Genomic DNA, 8,157 nt, shown 5'->3' on the forward strand with positions numbered 1-8,157 from the left:
CTCCAAACGTAATAAATGTCTACACACGCTTACATTTGCCATGCGATGTTTTTAATTCAAATTATTGATGGATTAATCGTTCTTGTGGCGACAAATTTAAATGTTTATGAGACACAAACGAACTTAAATAATAAATGCAAGTTTACTTTTTAATTATAAATGAATGCAACAGTCACGGTGGGTATGGTTGTCCTGCGAGAGAACGTTCTGTGCTGGTGATTTGGTCCTGTCAGGTGCTGGTGGGTCCTGATTCTGTGCTGGTGGGTTTGTTTACATTGTATCAGAACGGCAATAAAACGACTGTTTTGTTGCTTAATTTTTCTCTGATGCGTCATAAGTACCATGCAAAGTATATTACAACAATATTATATTGCAAAAGTCGTGCTAGTTCGTTAAACGGAATTGTCCTGACGCTGTGCTGGTGATAAGAAAAACGGTCCTGGTTCTGTGCTCCTATGTCCTGGTTCTGTGCCTTTATATTTTAGTTAAAAGTGGCATATATTCAAGATCATTGATGCTGTACTGTTATTGGCTAATTAACTGTTGTCTGCTTTCTTGAAATTGACATTGTTGTGAATCTGTTTACTGTTATTATGAGAGAAAAAATACCCCTATATTTTTTTTTTTTTAAATTAGCTGTTATCTTATTTATTGGCCTGTTAATGGAATCCTTCTTGCACCCTTTTAAGTTAAGAAAATATGTTTACGATTTTCGGGATTACGATCATTTTGCAAGATCACCAAAATACGTTGTAAATTATACAATACTTATATAAAGTAGATGATGTGGTATGTTTGTTGTCAATGGACAAATTTCCATAAGAAACCAAAGGAAGTATGTGTTAACAACCATACGTCATCGTACGACCTTCAACAATAACCCATAAAATAAAAATGTAAAAGGTTTTGCATAAAAATGGAGAGCAAAAATATAGAACAAAGGACTTTCTGAGCGTTTGAATCATATGTCTTTAGCAGCTTAAAACACATTTGTTTGTGAACAATTTAGTGCTGACTATAAGAATGACAATAGTATTGCAGGTTTGTTTGTTTTGGTTTTTTTTTGGGGGGGGGGGGGAGGGGGGATAAGTTAGAGCGAGATTACAGTGAAAGTTTTAAGCTTGGCATAGTTTCTCGTAAGATTTAAAAGTTGTATTTTAAAAGAAAAATGTATCTTATGGCTATTAAGAATCACTTGCTGTATCTGTAAGATTTTTTCAACATAATTTTTTTGTCTGAACGGTTATCAGGTATATTTTTTCGAAAGTTCGATAGAACACTAAAAAAACATTCACTAAAGGGCAGACTAGAATATGTCAGAGAATGAAGACGAGATAACCTTTGTACAGAGATTTTTGTTATGTTTAGCATGGGATCAACACAAGGGTACATTATCCTTAAAGATCTATTTAAAAGTATTTGAAACTACCGTTTGCTTTGTTAATTGTGCCTTCAATTTCAAAAATTAAAATATCTCCAAGCTTCATACTACCAATTGAGTATAAAACAAGTATATAAGCTTAAAAAAGAAATTCTTAGATTAAACACCTACATTTAACTTTAAAAGGTCATAACAGTTTAAAACAATACAAATCTACACACACACAAAACTGGCTTAATTTCAACTTGTTATCAACCCGAATCGCTATTAGATCATATATAAGCTCACCTGTGTCGAGGGGTTGTGTGAGGTTCATGTATTGTCTTGGCGTCCGCAATTAAAAAAAGATTTTCTCTGAAATTACTTGACCAAATGTTACCAAATGATTTTTCAAGAGTGAATCTAGGAAAAACAATATTCATCAACAAACATGACCACTGTCTGTTAAAATGTATTCGAGTTTTTAGTTACAGCCGATTCTATTGAGTATGTAGGCAAAGGTAATATCTTTGGTTAGCTTGCTTGTTAGCTAAACCGTGAAGTCATTGTTAGGTAAGGTATACTACCCTCCTTTCGAAGTAGCCTGGTCCTACAGACAGAAAGATGTGTCATTTGTCGGACTAGTCTACTCTTAAAGTAGGGTAGTTTACATAACCTAACAATGACTTTTCTGTTCAGCAAGCAAGAAAACCAAAGATATTCCCTTTGTCTAGACACTCGTTGAAACCGGCTTTAATATTGCAAAAGTTCAAGCAATTAGGGCAAAACTTAACGAGTAAAAAAAATCAAAAGGCCAATGTCTATCTACCTTGCACATTTCAGAAAATTCAGATCAGATAACGAAACTGGGTCCAACAACATTTATAAGCAATTTAAGATTTTGACCCTCGCAGTTTCCATTCACCACAAATATTCTCGTTACAACGAATCATTTTAAATACAAAAATACCAGTTGCAGCCTTTTGTTTATCTATTAATATATGTATACGGATAAAGTTATGAAAGGCAGCAGGGTCACCAGGGTGAGGAGTCCATGTCATCTGAAATAAATGCTAAGCATAGATCTAGAAAGCGACAGATAATCATGACATTAAAAAACTCTCTTCTTTTCGACTTTTTTCGAACAAATTGACACATAAAATGAATTATATAGTATTGTGGAATTTTTAACTTGTGTTCAATTTATTAGTTACACCTTTTACTAGGATAACAATCCTGTCAAGTATGAGCTGGGGAAAATATTTCAGAAAAGAAGATGGAAATGTGATAGTTTCCGTGCGTCAGGTGCAACAGCATACGAACAGCTAACATGTCTCGTCAGGATGGAAGCTAAAAAGTCCACGAAAATTTGATTTAAAACCTTTATTCGTTCCAACAAAGTTATTGAGATTTTGTTGAGGATTTAACCATCTACGACAACAAGATTTTTTTTTAGAATTTACAGCTCTTCTATAAATATATGCAAAGCAAACCATTGATCAAATTGCTTGCTATGATTGTTTGGATGTTTGTAAACGACAGGTAAGTAGTCTGTTTACTATATACTAAAATTTTTTTGGACAATAAACATTAACTATAATTCCTGTCAGTTTGTATTTGTCTAATCAAATCCCAGTATGTATTGAAACTCCGCCTACCTCAAAACATCCAAGCAAACATAGCAATCGAGTCAATCAAAGGTTTTTTTTTGCATGCTTTTATAGAAGAGCTGTACTATATAATGCAAAGAAGCGTTTAAGTCTTTCGCCAAAAAATACTATCAATTTCTTTTTGTCCTATGTAAACTTCCGTACCATTTCCTTCCATTCATGATCATTAAATTGAACTGTAAAATATTTCTTGGTACCTTCTTAATTCCTTTATAAGTCTTATGTATACATAATTATGACAATAACTGTTGTGAGCACAAGATTTACTGCACACTTTTAAAGTTCTGCTTCATCAAACATTAAAATGTGAACTTAAGTTTTGAGACTTTTTTAATCGACACGATTGGAATTTTTGTATATGAGAACATGGTTTATCTATTAGTTGAAAATGCGGCTTTGAACTAGCTTTCAGTACCTGAGCATTCGTTGTTCAATAATGTGTGTCTTTGTGTTATTATTTTATGTGATAAATTGTTGTGTTGGTACACCACTGTAACAATGAAGGAGGAAATGAGGAGGGTTGGTTGGGTTGAAGTGGGGAGGGGTATGCGGAGCGCTAACAAACATGTCTATGCGACATGGGCTTTGATCATTGTTGAAGCATCAATGTAAGGGGCATTTAATATCTTAATAAAACTATTCTTATTTCAGATACTATATATTGTTATCTGATATTGGACGAAAGATGTTGCCCTTTTATGTAATTATGTAATACAAGTTACGATCATTTGAAAACACATATTAAACAGCCAAATGGATGCACAAGAGCTAAAATAGGAGTCATAGATCCTATTGACAACAATTATCTGTCCAATTTTATTGATTTTGTATCATTTGTTACAAATATGACCAACTTCTTATCCAAAATCACCAGCACCGTATCATGACCCAACAGCACAATGACAGGACCCACCAGCACAGTATCAGGACATGAATAAATTGAGAAAATGCTAAATTTTAATAAATTGCAATGTTTTTTCACAAAATAGTTTTGCCGTGTGGATTGCGGTATGGAAAGCGGACTCTATGAGCATTTTTGTTTTATTTTTTCAGTTCTAGATTTTCTGAAAATGAGCACTTTTTTGATACGCTTACTGAAACAGTTTAGAGAGTCAACTTTTTAATGGTTTACATATGAACCCATAAGACACAAAATTGAAAAATCTCAACTGTTTTCTTCCATTTTTTATGAGTGAAAACGTCAAAAATCATCATATTCGTCTTTGTTTACATTTTTTCATTGATCACCAGCACCCGTCAGGACCGAATCACCAGCACAGAACGTTCTCTCGCAGGACAACCATACCCACCGTGACAGTAGTATATTGATGTTCAAAAGGCATTAATCAATTGAGAGATAATAAATCCAGGTTACAAACTAAAACTGAGTCAAGCACATCAACTTTTAGAAGAAAAACATCAGAACAACAGAAACACTGTGGTGTAACGAAAACAAACTCCAACATACATAGAAACGAACTTTTTAGTAACATTTGCCACATTCTAGGCTTAGTACAGGGCATTTTAAGACAGAAAATATTGGGTTTAACATGGTTTTATGGCGAGACCTACATGTACATGTATTAATCGGGAATTGTGTTTGACTTCACATGTTAATTGTAGAAAATAACTATTTAGTATTTACTTAAGGTAATTTAACTTTCATGTTTTTTTTTGTTTTTTTTTTTAAATTATACATACTTTATTGAAAAATTTCACATTTGTTAGTTTGATACAGAAAGTACCGGTACCTTATCCCGGCCTCGTTAAACATTAGATTGTATATTTAGAAAAATTGTTAGTAATTGTTAGTACTCAAAATTACAAAATATATATACAGTATATTATTGTGTATCAATTATTTCAATACTGATCAATAAAGTGAGAATTTTATTTAAGAGAGAATGTGAGAAGAGAAGAGAAAATAATAAATAATTAAAACACAAATACAAAACAAAAAACAAAAAATAAAAACTAGAGAAAAAAAAAATAAAAATAAAAAATAGAAAGTCCTTGAAATTTGGAATTTGGCAGCAGTATTTTTTTCTTAAGATACAACATTAAATAAATTTGGCAAAGTTGGTTTTCCATTGTAAATAATTCATACAAACACAAAATAGATATTGGAGAATGTATATGCATTTTAGGCACAAAACAAGAACAAAAGACAATAAACAATAAACAACATTTAACAGTATATTAAATAAAAACATATATGTTGGTGTGAGAAGGCTAAAATAAAATGCACAATAACATTACATAGGGTAATGCTAATTAAGTTGCTTAAGTGTAAATTATTCTAATAATGGAAGCCAGGGGTCCCAGTAGAGGTTGGCAATGTGAAGAGGCTTTGTTTTAAAAAATATATTCTTTTCTGGTATTAGATTTTCTTTTAGATAGTTTTTCAGCCCTGCAAAATTTACTTGATTTTCACACAGTTTTGTTCTATAGATAAAGAATTTTGATAAAAGTATTATTAAGTTTTTTATTTTATTATTTTCTGTTTTTCCTAAATTTCCGAATAAAATTATATCCATGTTAAATGGAATAATTATTTGTGTTTGGTTATAAATCCAGTCCATGAGTCTTATCCACAGATCTGCTATTTTATGGCATGTCCAAAATATGTGTTCAATATCTTCAGTAACTTCACTGCAGAAAGTACATTTATCGCTTTGTTTTATTTTTATCTTAAATAAAAATTTATTTGTGCCCAATATTCTGTGTATTATTCTATATTGGAACCAGTGGAGTTTTGAGCTTTTTGTGGAGTAAAAAGACATATTATGCACAGTTTTCCAATCAAAATTTTTGTTGAGTGTTAAGGACCATTTTTCTTCACATCTAAGTTTAGTACTGCTTTTTTCAAATAAAACATTATACATATCTTTCGAGCCTTTTCTTGATAAAAAAAATATTCTTATATTATTTGGCATAATTGGTCCTAGTGTTTTATAACAATTGTTTATGGATATATAGTTTTTTAAAGCCTTTTTATATGATTTTATTGATGAAATGACCCCATTATAAGTAAGAAAGTTTGACTTAATTTTATAAATGTTTTGGAATTGTTGAAAAGTCATTAGTTTTCCCTCATCGTTTAATAAATCATTTATCAAAAAGATCCCTTTATCTATCCAGTCTTTATAGAAAATTGATGTTGTTCCTATTTTTATGTTTTCATTATTCCAGAGCGAATCTGATAAAAACTCCTCTTCATTTTTTGGTATGAATTTATTTTGTAAATCTGTCCAAGCTTTAAAAACTTCTTCCCAAAAAGGGTTTTTACATCTTTTTGTTGGGCCTAAATAAACAAGGTTTTCAATACTAATTTTTTCAGTACTTTCTAATAGCTTATTTAGTTTTGGGTTGTTTTTCAACAACCGTCTTATCCAAGTTAGTTTCAATCCTTTTATATATTTGTCAATATCTATCATTTTCAGCCCTCCTAATTTGTGTTCAGAACATAATATTTCTCTTTTTATCTTGTCAGGTTTGTTTTCCCAAATAAATGAATAAATTTTGTCAGTTAGTTGTTTTAAAGTATTTTTGCATGGTGCTTGTAATGTTAAAAACAGATGGTTCAATTTTGAAATAATTAGTGTCTTAATGATAATTATTTTTCCAACTGGTGTTAATGTTTGTTTAGACCAAATTTTTATTATATTTTCAATTTCTTTAATTCTTGGACCATAATTCAACAGTTCCATTTCATGCAAATTGACAGAAAAGTTTATTCCTAGTAATGTAAACCTACTGGAACCCCATTCCAATCCCCATTTTACACACATTGTGTCTTGACTATATTTTTTTTTGCCTATCCACACCACCTTTGTTTTGTCCAAGTTCATATGGAGACCAGACATTTCAGCATATTTTTGGAGTAAGCGAAGAGATGCATCTAGAGATTCAGGTGTACCGTCAAGTATTATTGATGTGTCATCTAACTTTCATGTTAACTGATAATTGATTTACTATGTTTAGGAACATAATCTGTCTCCGTGTATATATGATAATTTCTAGCTAATTAATATTTCTAAACACTTTAGGAGTAAACAATGACCACCGAACTATGTAAACAATAGCACTGAAATTGTTGATAGAGATAAATTTGAGTTATAAGCCAATCTTTAATATATGATATCAAATCATAAAATGTAAATGGATGATATCATACTATGTTAGGTATTGATCTGTGTCTGAATTGATTAGAAAAAAAAGTACTGTAAATTCAGAAATATGTTTTCAGAAAGTGCTACATACATCATGTAAACATTATGCTTGAATTCTTCAAAACTCTACTTTTTTTTTCGATTTGCCCGGTTACAATCTGTACCATTAGATTTCTCTTCTAAACGAAATAACTTTTTGACCCATTGTGTTCACTGAAATTTTTAATATTTGTCAAACTTTCTTGTTTCACTTATTTCCTATCGATCATGGAATAAATATTATATCAGTTAGCTAGTTTGTTCTTACTGACCACCAATCAGTCTGAATATACTTGTAAGACACTTGATGAATAGAAATACCATGCATCATGGTAAACGGGAGTCCCATAAAATCTTTCAAAATCAAATACTCGACTAATCAAATGGGAACAAATGAAAACAAAACTTAAACAATGTATTTAACTCATTTGGATATCATTAGATCTAAAATTTTGTCTCTGATTTGATGTTTTTTTTTTATTCTTCAATGCGATGAAGGTACAAAGTAGGTTGGTGTGTAAATAAGTAAAAAAGCATCTCTTGCTTTAATCCAGAGTAGAATTTGAATTAAATCCATTTGTTTTTCGTACCAGTTGATGTACATTTAAAGTATTCGTTATAAACTTGCATTATTGATATTATAAAATTTCATAAATCAGCACCGCATGGAAATTTTAAGATAAACTTAGGAGATATAAACACTGACAGCGACTTAAATATTTGATAAATGTAAACATAATATCCATTTATCCAACCAATGACAGAATGATTTAAAAATAAATCTTATTAGAATTTAGAACATAGCCGAGTTAACAAAAATCATTCAAGTGTATCGCATCAACTTGTTACTTTGATCATCAACACAATGGAGGAGTATAGAAAACATGCATTATACTGCTTGGAAAATTTGATTGCA

The sequence above is a fragment of the Mytilus edulis genome, chromosome 7 (genome assembly GCF_963676685.1).
Source record: "Mytilus edulis chromosome 7, xbMytEdul2.2, whole genome shotgun sequence".
NCBI lineage: Eukaryota > Metazoa > Mollusca > Bivalvia > Mytilida > Mytilidae > Mytilus > Mytilus edulis.